Here is a 16,234-nt window from a genome sequence, read left to right as displayed (position 1 = left end):
ATTTTTGTTCTTTTTTTATTATTATTTTAAAATATTTAAGAACCATATTGTTAGTATAAAGTTAATGCATCATATGAAGAATACATGTATATATGCTAGGCGACAATACCAAGTGTGGTTGGCAAATTTATGATGTGAAATAATATTTAATGTCATTAAATCTAAACTTTTTCTAAACATCGTGTCTAAGTAGACTATGAGTAGCACGGTGCGAAGTTATTAGATGATTTCACAACTACTATAATGACTTAGAGGGATTGAATAGGTCAACTTGTCCAATTTTTGTGATTGATTAATTATCCACATAATTATTATCAATTAAACATCCACAACAACAAAAATATACATTGTAAAGTAAACAAAGTAAAGTAGCATTTGAGAAATGACACTAGGTTTCTAGAAAGGAAAACTTGATTGGTAGAAATTTACCAATCGTTTGAAAAAAGCCTAGGAGACTCTGCCGTCCTGAGTGAAAGAATCCACTAGTGATGAAGCAAAGTAGAATGGATTATGACACGGGCCATGTACACCCTTTTAGTACTATACCAAGAACCAATTGATGAATGCCATTGGCTTTGCAACTCCTCAGTTGAACAACACTTGACTTATGCTTACTTCCTTGATCTCTATAGAAAGATAGTTGGTAGATCAACAAGCACTCCACCCGCGAATACATTGATCCCTTTATAGTGTGACCAAAACCTCCTCTTCCTTCAAGTCTGAATTTTGTGAAGGCTTATAGAAAATCTACTCTTGTGATCAATTTGTAATCTTATGCAAACTCTAAAGATTCCATCTGGATCAGTAAGAGAACAATACCCAATCAATCTCATGTTTAAGTGTGTGCTTTCAAAAATATACAATCAGATTTTTTAAAAAAAATTCTCAAAAAGTTTCAACGTTCATGTAAAAGATGAAAACTTTGATTTTCCAATTGAGGCTATCAATCACTCTAATATGGTTGCAGATAGGTGATATAGAGTCCTTACAATGGGTAACAAGAGGTTTTAAAATTATGCAAGGACAACCTTGGAAGTTTGGGTAAAAATAGGAAACTCATCCGGTTCGGTTGGGTGATCGAAATATGATTTTCGCACATTCAGGAAAACTTAGCTACTTTGGTTTCAAAGTTCAACCGGTTAGGATTTTGCTGAGAGCAGATCCCAGGAAGTTCAACCGGTTGTGTTTCAAAATTCAACCCGTTGGACTTTTACCTAGAGCATGTTTCATGCAGGAAGTTCAACCAGTTCAAGTATGAAATTCAACCGGTTGGAAGTGATATTTCCAACCTATGCACATACTCACAAATATTATTCACTCAAAGACCAAGGTTCAAAATAAACAAAAATATAACTCAGAATATCAAGTTTTGACTTTGAAATATGTCAACATTACAAATTTATATCTCACATGGCAGATTATGATTTCTATTATTATTATTTTCTTATTATTTAAAAATCATATTGTCTGTATAAGTTTAATGCATGAGTTTTGTTTTATTTATTTTATTTTTATTTTCTATGGAAACAAATATTATATTTTATTTTCAAATTACTTGTCTCATTACATAGAATAAAGAATATACTCCTCACACCAAGCTTATATATTAGCAAATAATTGAACCACATTAAAATGAGTTAACTCATTGAGATATTTTGACTCAAAAAAATTTAGTTAATCTATTTTGTCATTGAATATTATTATAGAAGACACATGTTACATTAATTTGCTCTCACGTATCAGCAAAGAAGTTCTTCCTTATGCGCAATTATTTTACTTTCATTTTTTTCTTTTTTCTTTTTTGGGTAATTTGCATTTACACTCCCTCAAGTTTGTAATAAGAACAGATCAATACAACTTAGGAAGAGTGTAATCCAATTGCCCTCTCAAATTTACAAATTTGAACAACAACACCCCAACCATAATAAGATTACCTAATTGCCCATTAATTTCTGAATGGACTTATTTAAATTATTAAAGTACAATATTAACCTTTATAGGTCATTTTATTTGACCAAAATGACCCTTAGCAAAAAATAAAAATAAAAAAAATTTCAAACTCCACCACTGTGGCTACCAATGACATATGCATAGCGGACCTAGGAATTTTTAATTGGTCGGGCCAAACTAGAAATGTAAAATTAAAATTTTAAAATAACATAAAATCATTGTAAGAATTTATTTTTTGTGCAAGTTTAATATATATTTTTAAAATGCGTCTATAAATAACATGCAATAAAATTGAAGAAAAAAGTTGTCGATTGAATCATTGTTGTTGTCAAGTGAATAATTTATTTATTTTCTTTCTAATTCATAACAAATAATATTTATGTATATGTGTGAATATATGTGTGCGTAAATACAGTATGTTGTTATAAGGATTACCATAATAATTAATATATATATATTTTTTACTAAATTTGATCTTTTATAGTAAGAGGTTCATTGGAATTTGAAGGGGTTAAAAGTAATTTTATTATTAAACTATATTTAATATCAGGGAACCATATAGATTTTTTTAGGGTTAAAAGTAATTTTATTATTAAACTATATTTAATATCAGGGAACCATATAGATTTTTTTAAAAAAAATTAGAGAGATCAACTTTAATTTTTATATAGAAAACAACTATTAGTATATATGAATTAGTTTTTTGTTTTTTGCCAAGGGTCATTGAAGATGCAAGAAATTCATGCTCTCTTTCTCTCTCTAGAATTCTTACACTTCAACCAAAAGATCCCTCTATTCTTTCCGTTCCTTTCCTTATTTATAGATATTTACAAGATATTTACAAATATTGACGGATTGCTGGATCTGGGCCTGTTCCTCCATAAGTCCTGGTCACCTTTGATGGGCTTATTCGCGTTCGGCCCATATGGCAGTGTCTTTTTATGGGCCGACCCAGCTGTACGGACCGGATGTCGTGCTTGCAAGTCAGATCCGGCCCATGTCGTCCTGGGCCTCCTCAACTGCCCCCATAATTGCCCCTTATTTAATAAGGGGGTAATTATTGATGGCGTCTCATCATGACATTGACGGCTCGAGAAAACCACGTGGGGGAACGGACGGTCAGATCCAGAATCAATGTTCCGGGGCTCGATGAATTTCTCGCCTTCCCGACGCTTCGGCCCTTGGGCCCCCCTCGCCTTTATAAGGCTCTAGAATACCACTTCACGTCCTTTTACCGTCTCCATCATCAGTCAAATCTCTCTCTTTCTAGAACAGTGCTAAGCTTTTTCTGGTGAAATCCTTCAAGAGTCATTCTTCCAGCGATCTTGCAGTCCTCTGAGGTTAGTTTTGTTCCTTTTTACTTTCGGCAGGCTTCTATTTACCCCCTTTTAGATCCTTCAAGCACTTCCACCATGGTTGTAGATCTGGATGTTCTTCGTATGAGACTTAGACTTCCTGACAACATCGAAGTTAGGGTTTGCCCTCAGGACGTTAACATTATGACCGGTGCCGGCCTCCTGCCCGGCGAAGTCTTATTCACGAACCTTCAATTGAATGTCGTTAGGTTCCCTCTGCACCCTTTCTTTAGTTATGTCTTCAATAGATTGGGGATATCCCCCCTGCAGGTAAACCCCAATTTCTTTAGAATCATATCCGTTATGCTCCTGTTGATGCGTGACAGAAATCTGGACCTTGACCTCATAGACCTTCTTCTGTGTTATAAGGTCAGTAAGATCCGTACTAATGAACCCTTCTACCACCTCTACCCGTTCGAGAAGATGTCCATATGTACGGACACAATAAAATCTGAAAAGGGTTGGAGGGATAGCATCGTGGGCATTAGTGCGGCTTGGTCTTCGCCGGCTGCAGAGGGTTACCCAATCCCGAGCGCCTTCGGTGTCTGTTCTGTTTCCTCCTATAAGAAATTCAAATCTCATAAACATGATTGCCCCTGCGAAACATGCGTTCCCCGTTTTTGTACTTTCTTATGCCGTTCCTTAGGAATACCTTGTGATGACTTGAGCTACAGTGTTTGCAGGGATAGGAGTAATTACTTGAAGAAATACGTTCTGAACGATATTCCTTCCTGCTCAGATCTCCTCACTTCAGACAACCTCTTAGCGCTCTCATCACTCGGCTACAACATGAGCAGGCTTCAGATTCCTTCTTTTGGCAGGAAGAAAAATACTCCCCCAGCCACTCCTGCTGTTGGGGCGACCTCCTCTCCAGCATCAGCCTCTTCCTCAGCCACAATCTCTGACACTATCCCGAGCACAGTGGTTATTAACTCCGTTGTCAGCACCCCTGCTGCCAACCCGAGCGCGTCTCCCCAAACTACCACAGCTCCTGCTGCCGCGGGGGGCGTTCGGGATAAAGAACGAGGCAAAAGGCCTCATCCTGACAGTGAAGTCGATCCTGAGGAGGAACCTCTTATAAGAAGGACCCGGGTCTCCGGGCCGGGTGCTCTCTTGCATCGTGCGATCAGAGCTCCTGCTCCCTCTGGGCCTACTGCAGCTGGTGGCTCCACTTCTGCTTCAGGCCCCCCTTCTATCCCCACTTTACCGCCATGGGCCCCTCGGTATACCCGAACGGATGGGACGTTCGTGAAACTGAACGAGACCATGCTGAAGGATGGCCAGACCGCCATGGCGTACTATAGGAGCATGTGGACTCCGAAAGACCTTGAGGCGGCAAAGGGCCTATCCCAGAAGGATGTGTTCAGCCGCTTCCCCCAATCTGCTATGGAGGTGACTTTTATTTTCCAACTCATGAATTCTCTCATATTATTTGGTCTTGCCTTCGCCCGACCTGACTATTGGCTTAACCGTTCTTAATGTACACCTATGCAGACATTGTTCAGAATGATGGCTATGCAGAAGCAGGTGGAGATGGGGAACGCCAGGGCTCGTAAGTTTTCTGATAGCCTGGAGGTGGCTAATAAAGAAAACGACCTTCTCGCCATGAAGAATACCAAGGTACTGGCTCGGCTTGAAAAAACTGAACAAGAGAGAGATGTCCTGAAGAAGGAGAATGACTCTCTTCAGGATGAGAAGGATGCCCTCCAGCTTGAAAAGAGCGTCTGGCAGACTGAGCGTGACTCAATCAGAGACGAAAGGGCAGAACTCCAGCGCCTTCTGGCTGATGAATAGTCTGCTCGGATGGCTTTTGAGAAGAGAGCTCTGGACGAGCGTACCGCTCTGATTGATGCGATCAGCAGAGTGAGCGGTGGGATGCTGGCTCTTCACGCTCGGTTCTCAAGGGTCGGTGCTCTTAGATATGCTCAAGGATTCCGGGAAGGTTTCGCCGACCGAGTTCCGGATGAGGGACAGACCAGTTCCACTCCAGATGAGGTCGACAAGGATCTAGGGATCGAACCTCTGGGGGTCTATGTCGACCCAGAACCCACCGAAGCGGAGCGCATATTTGATGAGTGCCAGGACAAAGCTTCCTCAAGGATCATCACAGCTCCTCCTACCGCTCTGCCTTTGACCGCTCCTCAATCGTCAACTGTGGTACCTTCCATAGCCACTGCTGACGCTGAGTCCCAGCCAAACGATTCAGTCATTCATCTTGATTCCCCACCTCGTGAAGGTGAGACGGCTGATGGGGCCGAGGAGGCGGGTCGGCACAACCAGGATGTTGCTGGTACTGAGGCGTCTAGCTAGGGCTCCTTCGGACTCTTCGATCCATATCTTTTTGTAACGATGGACATCTCACTTCTTGTAAACTCAATGCTTAATATCAATGAAATGACAGAACTCTTTTTCCCTTTGTGTTGTGCTCTGTTCAACCTTTTTTCAATACATATATATCTTTTCTCTCTTTTCTTTTATATTAGCTTTGCCGTGTGTTTGTTTATGGCAAGTGCCTGGCGCTCGGCTAGAATGCCACTTGCCACTTGGCTTTAAATTTTTAGCAAGTGTCTGGCGTTCGGCTCATGGTGCCAGCTGCCACTTATCTTGCTTAAGTGCCTGGCGCTCGGCTAGAATGCCACTTGCCACTTGGCTTCAAATTTTTAGCAAGTGTCTGGCGTTCGGCTCATGGTGCCAGCTGCCACTTATCTTGCTTAAGTGCCTGGCGCTCGGCTAGAATGCCACTTGCCACTTGGCTTCAAATTTTTAGCAAGTGTTTGGCGTTCGGCTTATGGTGCCAGCTGCCACTTATCTTGCTTAAATGCCTGGCGCTCGGCTAGAATGCCACTTGCCACTTGGCTTCAAATTTTTAGCAAGTGTCTGGCGTTCGGCTTATGGTGCCAGCTGCCACTTATCTTGCTTAAGTGCCTGGCGCTCGGCTAGAATGCCACTTGCCACTTGGCTTCAAATTTTTAGCAAGTGTCTGGCGTTCGGCTTATGGTGCCAACTGCCACTTATCTTGCTTAAGTGCCTGGCGCTCGGCTAGAATGCCACTTGCCACTTGGCTTCAAATTTTTAGCAAGTGTCTGGCGTTCGGCTTATGGTGCCAGCTGCCACTTATCTTGCTTAAGTGCCTGGCGCTCGGCTAGAATGCCACTTGCCACTTGGCTTCAAATTTTTAGCAAGTGTCTGGCGTTCGACTTATGGTGCCAGCTGCCACTTATCTTGCTTAAGTGCCTGGCGCTCGGCTAGAATGCCACTTGCCACTTGGCTTTTCATTTTTTAGTAGGCCGTTGGAAAAGAAAGTTATTTTTTTGTAAATTTCAGTAACTTGCACATTCATACGTATTTGATTGACAACAAACAATATCCAATTAAAGCCGAAACTTAGCTTTTATTGGTAGTACCTCTTCAGAGACGTGGCGTTCCAGGGCTTGCTGACCAACCTTCCCGCCATGGTTTCCAACGTATATGCCCCCTTGCCTATGACTTCTGCAATTCTGTATGGGCCTTCCCAGGGTGGCATCATTTTTTTGACCATCCCCACCTTTCTTTTCAGAACCAGATTGCCAGGGGCAAAATCCCTATGTTTTACTCTTTTGTTGTGACTATTCGTCAATACTTGCTGATACGATGCTAACCTTATAGCCGCTGTGTCCCTCCTTTCATCTATCATATCGAGGTTCAATCTTAACATCTTGTCGTTCTGATCTCGACTCCATGCTAAGCTTCTGATAGTGGGGACCAAATGCTCAACCGGTATAACTGCCTCGGTACCATATGCCATTGCAAACGGGCTCTCCCCAGTCGGCCGCCTTGGGGTGGTTCTGTAAGCCCATAGAACGTTCGGGAGCTCATCCAACCACTTCCCTTTATGGTCTTCCAGCTTCTTCTTAATGCAGGCGAAAATGGTTCTGTTTGTGATTTCTGCTTGTCCGTTGGCCTGAGGATGACTTACTGCAGCCAACTTCTGGTTGATTCCATACTCCTCCAGCAGCTCTCTTACTTGCCTGCTGTCGAGGTTTGTGCCATTGTCCATGACTATTGATCTGGGAACGCCGAAACGGCAGATAATATTGTTCCAAATAAATCGTCTCACATGAGTCTGAGTCACGCTAGGATATGGTTCTGCTTCCACCCATTTAGTGAAGTAATCCGTGGCTAGTAACACATACTTGTTCTGAGCTCTTGCAGTTGGCAGAGGACCGACGACATCCATCCCCCATTGCGCGAAAGGCCATGGCGAGGCCATTACGTGCAATTCCTCAGGTGGTTAGTGGATCAATGGTCCATATCGTTGGCATTTATCGCACCTTCGAGAGAACTCCTCCGCATCTCTTGACATGTTTGGCCAGAAATACCCTTGTGTCATTGCTTTATGCGCTAACGAACGCCCCCCAGAATGATTGCCACACACACCCTCATGAATAGCTCGCAATACCTGCTGCGACTCCGCGGGGGTGACACACTTCAAGTATGGGCCAGAGTAGGACCTTCTGTACAGCTGGTTACGCACGATGGCGTACTTTGCAGCATTCTTTTTGAGTCTCCTAGCTTCATCCCTCTGCATAGGCAAAACGCCATCTCGAATATAGGTAATGATGGGGTCAATCCAACTCGGTTCATACGGTATTACGTTGACTTGCCAAGGGTCAGAGTCCAAGGGTTCTTCGAAAATAGATGGCTGGGTCAGTATTCCTACTGGAATCACCCTCGCCAATGTTTCACCGGAACTCGAAGCACTACATGCTAACCGGTCCGCATCTGCATTCTGTTCCCTCGGTAACTGTATGAATTCAATCTTTGCAAAGTCCTTGGCTTTATGCAGAACGGCAGAACGATATGCCCCCATCGTGTCATCCTTGGTCGCGTACTCACCATTTACCTGCCGAACAATCAACTGCGAGTCACTATACACAGTCAAACTTTTGATCTGTAGCTCTCTGGCCAACTTTAATCCATTTAGCAACGCCTCGTATTCCGCTTCATTATTGGTGGCTCGGAACTCAAGTCTGAGTGCTTGACTCAAGGAAGTACCCTCTGGGGTTTGCAGTTTGATCCCAATTCCAGCCCCCATCTGGTTAGAGGAGCCATCCACAAAAAGTTTCCAAGAGCTGCATCTAAGGTCTTCTTCCGTATCCTCGGCATCACATTCTAGCAGGAAATCGGCCACCGCTTGCCCTTTAACAGCTGTTCTCGGCTCATACGTTATGTCAAATGAACTCAACTCTATGGCCCACTTTGTCATTCTGCCCGAGAGCTCTGGCTTGTGCATAAGCGTTCTGATTGGAAAAGTTGTTAGAACAGCTATGGGGTGGGATTCGAAATAATGCCTCAACTTTCTTTTTGCATTTACAAGTGCAAGTACCACCCGCTCGGCCTTTGAGTATCTTTGTTCTGCCTCTGTCATTGTTTTGCTTACATAAATACCGGGTATTGCACCCCTTCCTTGCAACGAATCAGAACGGCACTTGTCGCGACACCAGATACTCCAAGATATAGAAATAACTTTTCTTCCGGATCTGGGGCTGACAGGACTGGTGGATTCTGCATATATTCCTTCAAATGAGTCAATGCTTGTCGTTGCTCATCCCCCCAGACCTGCCTTCCATGGCTCCGAATTGTGTCAAAGAACGGCTTGCAGTGATCTGACAATTTTGAAATAAATCGACTTAATGCAGCTATTCGTCCTGTGAGGGCTTGCACCTCTCTGATCGTCTTTGGCTCGGCATTCTTAATCAAAGCCTCTGCTTGAGCGGGGCTAACTTCGATGCCTCTGCGGTTGACCATGTGTCCCAAAAACTGTCCGGAACTCACACCGAACGAGCGCTTGGTTGGATTGAGCCTCATCCCATATCGCTTCAGTACATCAAATACATCTTGCAGATGCTTCAAATGATCATCCTTCTTCCTACTCTTTACCACCATATCATCAATATAGGCTTCCACAATCTTTCCCATTTGATTCTTAAAAATCTTGCTAACAAGTCTTTGATAAGTTGCTCCCGCATTCTTTAGTCCGAAAGGCATAACTTTGTAGCAGTATGTTCCTCGCTCGGTGACAAAAGAAGTTTTTTCTTCATCTGCGGGGTCCATAGGGATCTGATTATAACCTGAATAAGCGTCCAGAAAGGTTAAACGCTCATACCCGGTGGTGGCATCCACCATTTGATCAATCTTAGGCAGCGGGAAGCTGTCCTTCGGACAGGCTTTGTTCAAATTGGTGAAATCAATGCATACTCGCCATTTCCCATTCTTTTTCTGCACGACAACGACGTTGGACAACCAATCAGGGTAGTGCACTTCTCTGATAAATCCCGCATCAAGCAGCCTATCGACTTCTTCTGCTATGATTTGATTACGTTCTGGAGCAAATCTTCGCTGCTTCTATTTCACTGGTTTGAAATTGGGATTGACATTCAGGGAATGACAGGATACGGAGGGACTAATTCCAGGCATGTCTAGGTGACTCCATGCAAATACGTCGGCATTGTGGGACAAGAAATCCACTAGCTCTTGCTGCTCTTCTCTGGTCAGTCTTATACCTACTCTGGTAGTTCGTTCTGGCCTGGACTGATCGATCTGCACATCCAGAAGGGGCTCATCGGTCAAGTCGACTGACTCCTCCACCCTGTTCTGCTCGGGCGGAGGTTCCTGTAATTGCTATCTGGGGCTTGCCGAACGGACGGGCGCCTTCCATTTCCCAGCATACTTTAGTGTGACGGAATAACACTCTTTGGCTGCAACCTGATCCCCCCGAATGTCTATCACTTTATCTCCATCGGGTCCGAGGCACCTCATGACCTGATGCAGAGTTGAGGGTACACCTTGGACTCTGTGAATCCATCCTCTTCCCATCAGGAGATTATACGAGGGGTGAATTTCTACAACCACAAAAGTTTCCATAAGAGCTCGTTCTGCAGCTTGAACTTCCACTTCCACCATCCCGACGGGCTCCACCCTCTTCCCATCGAACCCTAACAAGGGATTTCCAGTGGGCTTGAGCCTCTCTGGTTTAATCTCGAGCCTATCAAATGTGTCCCTTGGCATGACATTCGCACTGCTCCCAGGATCGATCAGAACTCTGCGCACCAAACAGTCCGCCACTGTTAAACTGACTACCAACGGGTCTTCATGGGGCAGTTGAACACGCTGGAGGTCTGTCCAGTCGAACTTTATCTGCATCGACGGGCTCTGCTGGTGTAGAGTATTCACACTGCTGACCCTTTTCTTCATCTGCGCCTGCCGCAGGCGCGCCCGGAGTAGCTCATCTGACTCTTCACTAGGCTCGGGTTGACCATGGATAGCATTGATTATACGAACTGGTTGTGAATTGTGGGAGCTTTGTTTATGACTCCTTTTTATTTGTTCCACCGGTCGATTCTGCTCTATCGCCGAGCTTTGAACATAACTCGCGAACTCCCTTCTAGCTATCAACATCTCCACTTGCCTCCTCAGGTTCCTGCATTCGTTAGTCTGATGACCGAAATCGGAATGGAAAGCACAATGTTTAGTTTGATCCCTCTGTTCGAGGGGTTGCCTAATTGGCAGTGGTGGATGAAACTTATCTTTGTTCTCCTGATACAGCCTCGCCAGAGTGACCTTCAGCGGAGTAATCAGCTCTTCCTCCCTGGACCTTTTTTCCGCCTTCCAAGAGGTCTGACGTTGCGGCTGAGCCTGCTTCTGCCTGATCTTTGCCTTGGACTTTTCCTCAGTCGACACGAGCGACGCTGTCCGGGCATTAGCTGCCTCCTCTTCTTCTAGGCGCACAAAGCCATCGGCTCTTTCATTGAGTTCATCCATGGTAGTCGGCGTGTTCACTACCAGACTGGTGTAAAACGGAGTTCCACGTGTCATGGCTAACTTGAAGGCTTGAACTGCTGTAGAAGGGTGGCATTCGATCACCATACTCTTAGTGAGATTAAACCTGGTAAGAAAAGCCTGGAGACGTTCATCTTTGTGCTGCCTCATCGTGAATAGGCTCGAGATGTCCTTCGGCGGGCGCTTGTTCCCATAATACTGGCTTATGAACCGATCGCACAGGTTTCTGAAGCTACCAATGGAGCTCCTAGGCAAGTTTTTGAACCAGCTGAGCGCCGGTCCGGCTAGGCTTGTAGGGAAACATTTGCACATTAAAGAGTCGTTTTCCGTATTCAGGGCCATTTTCAACTGGATATGGTACACATGATCGATCGGATCGGTTGTTCCGTCAAACAGAATAAAGACTGGCATAGCAAACTTCCTTGGATGCGGGGCATTCAAGATCTCGTTGGTGAATGGTGAATCAACTGTCCGAGCTGCGGATCGGAGAGCTTCATTCTCTCTCTGGAGTCCACCGGTAGCTCTGTGAGTTACGGTTCTGCCCTCCGAACCACGATGAGTGATGGTAGCCATGGAGGGCCGGTAAGACGGATTGAACGACCGTTCCTCTACGAACTCTCTTTGCCAAGGCGACGCTACTCGACGGCGATCAACCTCTATCACTTCCTCTCGGTCGAACCTTTCCCGATGCGGATCGAAGGTTATGGCTTCATTCCGTCTAATCTGCTCATGTCGCGGATCAACGTGAGTCGATCCTTCGTGATCCTCAACCCGACGAACATTTGGCGGCAAATTGTCTATCATCCTTTCATCACGGTGGTGAGCTGACTGATTGTTCTCGTCCTGCTCGCCTTGACGCGCGATATTAGATTGAACACCTCCTTCACCGACTGGAAGTGGATGCGAAACCGCAGGTATTTGCCGATGTTGCATTCCAGCTTTCAATTCTGCATTCTCTTTTTTGAGAGCTTCAATCAAGTTCATCAACTCCTCAAGCTTTGTTTGCTGGACAGCCTCCATCAGATTGGAGCTTTCACCTATCATTATTCCTGAACGGAGTAAAGGCATTAATCTCAAGTTCGCGAGTAGATCCGAGCTTCGTGAGTGGGAATTTTTCAGATCTGGTTTTGAATTCTCCGAATTATGCTCACCGTTTACGAGATCTGAATTGTCTGAACTCTAAATCCGTCAGATCCTGCCACAATCGAACAACTCGTTGTTGCATAGATCTGAAGCCACTTCTGCCAAAGCTTCAAGAATTGTAATTCCTCCAGAGTAGGTCACAATCGCTCAGATCTGGATCCAAATCCCAAAGATTGAGTCTCGATCAACCGAATTGGTCTGAATCCACTCGATATTCCTCATTAATCAACCAAACTTCCATGCGATTCCCACAGACGGCGCCAATTGAAGATGCAAGAAATTCATGCTCTCTTTCTCTCTCTAGAATTCTTACACTTCAACCAAAAGATCCCTCTATTCTTTCCATTCCTTTCCTTATTTATAGATATTTACAAGATATTTACAAATATTGATGGATTGCTGGATCTGGGCCTGTTCCTCCATAAGTCCTGGTCACCTTTGATGGGCTTATTCGCGTTCGGCCCATATGGCAGTGTCTTTTTATGGGCCGACCCAGCTGTACGGACCGGATGTCGTGCTTGCAAGTCAGATCCGGCCCATGTCGTCCTGGGCCTCCTCAGTCATTTTGTTTAAATCAAAGGACTTGTAAAATGTTAATATTGTACTTTCATGATTTAAATGGGTTAATTAAGAAGTCAAAAGGTAATTATACACTCTTATCATGATTAGGGGTGGTGTTGAAGTTTGCAAACTTGAGGAGACAATTGGATCACGCTCTCCCTAAATTGTATCTACCTGTCTTTATTGCAAATCTGAGGAGGTGTGAGTACAAATTAATCTTTTTTATTTTTATTTTTATTTTTTATTATTATTAATCATTATACTTGAGGTTTAGGATTTGAGCTGGCTAATAAAATTAAAATTTTCTACTAAGGACACCATGTTCATATTTTACTTTTATGTTGGTGCTTTGCACTCAACAATTTCAATTTATAGAAATTCATAAACATTGAGAGTTAAAGTAGTAGTATATACGCGTAAAGTGACATCATATATTGAGTTGAAATTCATACCAATTGATTCCTTTTATAAAAAAATGAGACTTATTTTTGAGATACACATTACAAAAAAACTAAAATAATAATAATAATAATAAATAAATAAATAAATAAATGTAGTACTACGTAATAGTCTGCCCACCTTATTATTAGATAGGAAAGCTTTAGCCTTTCTCAACACCCCAATCCATGTCCATTATGCCCCTCACCTAGTGACTCAGACCATATGTTCTTCAAATGTACATTCTCGAATCCATTGGCATTCATACAAACACATTGTGGATTTCACATTAGTTCAGTGAATAGGGATAATTTAATACAATCTTTCGTTTCGCTCATGGAACCCACCTAATTCTTTCCTCCGTCCACCACCTCCACCTCCGGATTGAGTCATCACTTCCTCCTATTGAATGAAAGAATTTTTATATAACTGGGGACTACATAGCCCTAACCAATTATAACTCAAAACGTAAGTAAAAGATTAATTAAAATATACATATTTACTCGTGTCAGGGCGTGATCGATCGGGACCGTGCAATAATTCTTTTGGAAAAGACTGAGACTTAGAAAACTTATGAGATAGCCAGATGCTAAATATGGCCGTTGAAAACGGTTATTTGATTTGAGCTAATGATTTTTTTTTTTTTAAGTTAAAAGTAGTAAAGGAGGTGGAATGGTTTTTTATTTTCTATTTTTTATTTTATTTTATTTTTTGTCAATATGACCAATATAGTTAGATGGTTTCCGAAGAGCTCATAATTAATTTTCATATGTGGATCATAAAAACCATTAGGACCGAATAAAACCAATCAATATAGCTCATATATAATTAATTTTCATATAGTCATGCTATATTGCCGTTTCTTGATATATATATGCATATAATTCAAATTAACATTTATAGTTCCATTGAGTAGCTTTTTATTATTTATTATTTTTATTTTATACTAAGTTTGTAGTTTTGTTAACAACCATTTACGTGCCTTGTTTTCCGCATGTTTCAATTTTAGTTATTAAGGTGATTGTAAAATTTAAATTCTTAGACATTTAACTCGATATTATGTTAAAAATTATCAAACCTTTCAAATGTATTTAGTTTTATTCTCTCTCTTTACAGCTTTTGTACAGCTCTAGGTAAACAATCGTGTCCACTAACATATGGTGATTGTTAAGCTGAAATATCTCAAACCATAGTGACTTGTGTGGACCTACCGTATAGGTGCAGGTAGGGATGGTAATGGGGGTACTTTTTGGACGGGCGCACCCTCGTCGCCCCTATATCTAGCCGTTTAGAAATTTTTGTTCCATTCTCACTTAAAATTGTCTGAACGGAACCTTTCAACTCTATCTCTGTCTCGTTTAACTTTTTTATCTTACAAGCATCTTTCGTTTAGTTCTAAAACCTTTTTTTTTTTTATAAATTTTTTTCTTAAATACAATTATATAACTATTAAAAAAAATTATAAAAAATGGGCAATCAATAATTTAACATAAAATTTAAGGGTATTAGTGTTCTTAGTTCATAGGGTTCTGCCATTCACTAGAACGGTTGAGAAAGTGAGTGAATTTGACTTGAGGTTTCTAGAGTTAACTATATATACTAAGAAAATAAGAATAATTTAGTAATTTATCTACTTAAACGGGACAGTTGATATCTCCCGTTTTCACCCCGAACCCGTGCGAGATTTCATTAATAAAAATCATCCCCGTCCAAATAAGTTAAACAGTTCCTCAAAATAGCTATAAATGTGGCGGGTATCTATCCTCGCAGGGCAAATTGCCATCCTTAGGTGCAAGAGACTGGAGATACTCACAAGTAGAGATGACAAATTTCTCATCTCCACCGGGTCCTCGCCCAGCCCCGCCCCGTTTATAGCGGGGATGGAGACCTTTTTATGTAAATGGAGATAGGAATGGGGGTAAATTTTGAAAACCAGCCGGGGGTGGGGAAGGGGGCGGGGGCGGAGATGGGGTAAACCCGCCCCACCCCGCCCTGATTAAGTATTATATTACTAATATACCCTTATATTTAATAATTTATTACTAAATTAGATTTAGTACTAAATTAGATTTAGTACGTATATGAAAATAAGAAATTTATATATATTTTTTAAAAAATAATATATGTTAATCGGGGCTGGGGATGGGAATAAGGGGTCGGGGGCGGGGGCGGGTATGGGGGTGGTGGTGAAATTTTAAGCAGGGATAGGGGCGGGGATGGAGATTGAAAAATTCAGCAGGGATGGGGATGGGGAATGAGATCCCCGCCCCGTCCCGCCCCATTGCCATCCCTACTCACAAGTGGTGGGTCCCACCACTCTTGTGGGCCGCATCAAACACTGTACTCCTTCCATCCGACCTGTATTAGTTGTCTAGATTTTCTAACTTTTAAGAAAATGCAATTAATACATTGTTTCTTTTTTAAATTATTAAATTTTTCTTTAATCTTTAAATATACTGTGTAAAATTTGAATTTTTTTTTGAAAAGTTAAAAAGATAATTATTGAAGTATTGCATTTAATTTGTTTTGACTTTTCAAAATAGACAATTAATTTAGAACAACTTAAAATTTAAAAAAATGAACTACTTATATGGAACAATTTATAGAATAGCCCAAGCACTCATTGGATTTCGGGCTACGTTCCTTTGTTGCTTTAAATTCGATAATAATAGCCCTAACCCTAATATGTATCAACTCTTTCCTCTTCCAAAACCTTTCACCAGGAAACAGATCAAAATGGCTTCACCTGAAACAAATTTAACAACACAGATACATTCTCACTGAAAAAAAAAACACCAAGAGAGAGCTTCATATGATAACCCAACACAAAAACGACTGAAACGAAGCCAAAACACACAAGAACTTTTTTTATTTTTTATTTTTTAAATAAAGTACTAAAACATACTCAAAATTACTCTCTTTTTTATTTCTTCCACCACCATTTTCTGAGAATCACATTCATGCCAAAC

Source organism: Cornus florida, unplaced genomic scaffold (assembly GCF_030987335.1).
Source record: "Cornus florida cultivar Cherokee Brave unplaced genomic scaffold, ASM3098733v1 CherokeeBrave_3.0.0_Hap2_Chr02, whole genome shotgun sequence".
Classification (NCBI taxonomy): Eukaryota; Viridiplantae; Streptophyta; class Magnoliopsida; order Cornales; family Cornaceae; genus Cornus; species Cornus florida.
The sequence above is the reverse complement of the archived record's forward strand: the minus strand, read 5'-3'. Positions refer to the sequence as shown.